Source organism: Grammomys surdaster, unplaced genomic scaffold (assembly GCF_004785775.1).
Source record: "Grammomys surdaster isolate TR1022 unplaced genomic scaffold, NIH_TR_1.0 190, whole genome shotgun sequence".
Taxonomy (NCBI): domain Eukaryota; kingdom Metazoa; phylum Chordata; class Mammalia; order Rodentia; family Muridae; genus Grammomys; species Grammomys surdaster.
The window spans coordinates 7,249,562-7,253,462 of NW_021604635.1; positions in this window are offsets into that span (position 1 = coordinate 7,249,562).

A 3,901-nucleotide genomic window follows, 5' to 3' on the forward strand; every position below is an offset into this window, starting at 1 on the left:
GGGAGAGAGAGAGAGAGAGAGAGAGAGAGAGAGAGAGAGAGAGAGAGAGAGAGAGAGAGAGAGAACAAAGTTGGAAGCATGTGTACATACTAGGAGGTTAGGAGAAGTTAGTGGTAAATGGTAAATATGATCAAAATGTGTTTTGTGCATATAAGAACTTCTTAAAGAATTAATAAAGATCATGTATTCTTTGAAAACAGAATTGAGTGATCTGGTAATGAATATAGGATAGCAAAGTCACTTCATAGCATGATCAGAGAAAGGATAGACACTGACTACACATGTAAAGTCTTCAGGAAGAGACATCCAAGAAAAAGAGAAAGATATAAGAGATGAGAATTATTGAGATGTCTTGCTATAATTGGTCCATGAAGCAAAATTCAGTATTCTGGTCTCAAGAACACCTATGTAAACTAGAGGGTAAAGGACATTCTACTTAAATTACTAGGTGACTTTAAAATTCACAAGTCTTGTCTTGTCTCCTCTTCTCTTCTCTTCTCTTCTCTTCTCTTCTCTTCATCTTCTCTTTTATCTTCTCTCTCTTTTTTCTTTTCTTTCCCCTTCCTTCCTTCCTTCCTTCCTTCCTTCCTTCCTTCCTTCCTTCCTTCCTTCCTTTCTTTCTTTCTTTCTTTCTTTCTTTCTTTCTTTCTTTCTTTCTTTCTTTTTTCCATTAATTTTATGTATTTATTCATTTTACATCCTGACCATGGCCCACTCCTTTCCTCCTAGTCCCTCTCTCCCTACTTCCTTTCTCCATCTCCCCCCCTCAGAGAAGGGAAGACCCAGTCAATTACCTACCCACCCTGATGCATCAAGTCACATTGGGACTAAGGATAAACTCTCCCACTGAGTCCATCTAAACTGTGAGAATGGCTAAGATAAAAAATTCAAGTGACAGCACATACTGGAAAGGATGTGTTGCAAGGGAAGCACTTCTCTATTTCTGGTGTGAGTGCTGTACAACTCCTGGGAATATACCCAAAAAATACTCCTCCTAACCACAAAACACATGCTTCACTATGTTCATAGCAGCTTTAATTTTAACAGACAGAAGCTGGAAACAACTCAGATGACCCTCAACTGAAGAATGGATAAAGAAAATGGGATACCTCTACACAATGGACTACTGCTCAACTATTAAAAACAAAGATATAATGAAATTTTCAGGCAAATGGATGAAACTAAAAAATACCAACCTCAATTGGGTAACCCAGACTCAGAAAGACAAGCATGGTGTTTACTCATTTATAAATGTCCATTAGTCATAAATTACAGGCTATTCATTCTAGAATTCACAGACCCAAAGAAGTGAAGTAACAAGGGAGGATGCATGAATCTTATTCAGAATGGGAAATAAAATAGATGAGTATTGGTCACAAAAGGAGATTCCTTTTGTGTGGTATAAGCAGAATGGGAGGTAACATGACTCATTGTTCAAATGCTGCAAATGGGCAAGCAATCCTACCTTCTCTTTTCATTCACTAATGATAAGAATAATCAGAACAGTTCATCACATGATGATCTGTGCAGATTAAGACAACTTGTACTCTTTCTGCTTTAATATTCAGTACACAAGTAAATATCTTTCACAAATAATAATGCTTGTGATGTAAATCTATGTAGAGATGAAAGACAGTTTTCTCAGAATACCTTGGAGTTCACTGGCAGAAAACTACTACAACAGCTCCTGGATCTCACCAACTTGAAGATATGACCTGTGTGAGAAGGGAAAAAATGAGTCTTTAGTGGCAAAAAGCAAATTCAGTCTTGGCTGTGGGAATAAAAAAATGATAAGATTCTTTTCAGAGGATTGAGTTTTGAGGTGTCAAGGGGACAGGCATGTCTATGGTTTCTGTGGAAATGTCAGCATGTGGATCATGAAATCGAGAAAAACTAGGAGAGTTTGTAGGAACTGGATTACAGCCTATTCCACTACTAACAACCTGTGCAGTGGGAGTGTTATTTGATATTATGGAGGAATTTATTGTATCAACCTCGCAAGGACAGTGAGTGTCTGATTTTCCATATAGAGAGACACACAGTGATCTCACCTTGGAAATCAACTTAATTTTATAGTAGCGGCTTAAGGACTCACTGCAGTCAGAATAGATGATGAGTCAAATTAGTGAGAGCATAGATGAGAAAGAAAATACATGTACATTCTGTGTGTGTCCTTGACTATGGTCTAAGAAAAAAGTACATATTGAAACTAAAGAAAATAATAACTGATAACAAGACTCCAGCCTCATGGAGGAACAAGGACATGTTCCCAGGTGCTTAAAAGATGCTCACCGGAAAAAAAATGGGTTTAAGGAGGCACAAAAAAAGTGCTCTGGAGGAAGTGAAGTTTGAATAGAGAATAGAATGAAGGCTTAAAGCAGAAAGGGAAAAATGCAGGGTAGACATAGAAAAAGACATAATCAGATGGTCCAAAAACTGCACCTTGCCCCAAATCCAGTCAAAAAAGAAAAATTAGAAAGGCACTGTGTCACTTTATATGTAATCTCAGTTTTTAATTTGCAGTATGTGAAGCAATAACATTAGGATAAATATGCTGACGTCAGTCAAATTCTTTTAAACACAGAATTTTTTCTTTCGGTGTTCTAAATACACCACAAGATGTTGAGCTATTTCGTAGAGAAGCACTGTTTGCTTAACACTTATTAACAGGGAGAATCCCCAGACAAGTGAGCTCTGATGAGCAAACTAGACAGTTCATCTGAAGCTAAATGTTTAGCTATTTCACTGGAAACACAAAGGGGAAGAACTTGTGGAACTCTTGTTATCTGATGTCATACAGTTAAGAATTTGGGACTTTCCAAAGGCTTAGTGATATCACAACCCCATAAGCATGGTTCATTGGTGGGAGGGGAACATGGGTGGTTCTATTTGTGGTGCTCTAAATCCACTTTCTAGCCCAGGTTAATACTTGAAATTTTATCCCAAGCACACATACTTTCAGTGAGGTCATAGAGGCTGAGCAAATATTCTCCAATCTTTGCTGACATTTCCAAACTTCAAATATCCCTTCACATTCTTAAGGTCCCCTCTGGTACTCCTGTGAATTTAATCATTAGGGAGCCATGGAATTATGGAGGTAGAAATAAGATTCAATATCAGAATTCACCTATCTCAGCCCAGGCAGCTTAGAGAAAATGTCCAAAATTGAGCTGGGGAGATGGCTCAGGTAGTAAAAATATCTGTTACATAATCACAGGTACTTCAATTTGTACTCATAGTAACCACACAAAGATTACTGCAGGGGCGGGATTTTCACCTGTGAGTAATGCCAGTGCTATGCAGGGATTGTTGGTAGCAGAGGCAGGTGACTCGCTGGCTCTCCTTTGTAAGCTACCCTTGCTGATCAATGAGTTCTCGGTTCAATGAGAAGCTATTTCGCAAAAGTAAGGTAAAGAGAAATCCAGAAAGATGCCCTTACCTTCACATGCCCATGCAAACATGTTCATATACCCACTCACACAAACACATGTTATAAAAAAAATATACAACACACACACACACGAGACACAAAAAGAGAGAGAGAGGAGGAAGATAGGAGGACAGAGAGGTAGGAAACTAAGGTGGAAGAGACAGAGAAAGAGGAGAGAGAGAGAGGGGAGAGAGAGAGGAGAGAGGGGGGAAAGAGAAAGAGTTAGAGAGATCTTAAGAGAGACAGGAGAGAGGGGGAAAGAGAACGAGTTAGAGAGATCTTAAATGACAAATTCTGGCCTTAACTTTCTTATTTATTTATTTATTTATTTATTTAATGTCTATGAGTACACCATTGCTCTCTTCAGACACACCAGAAGAGGGCATCAGACCCTATTGCAGATGGTTGTGAGCCACCATGTGGTTGCTGGGAATTGAACTCAGGACCTCTGGAAGAGCAGTCGGTGCTCTT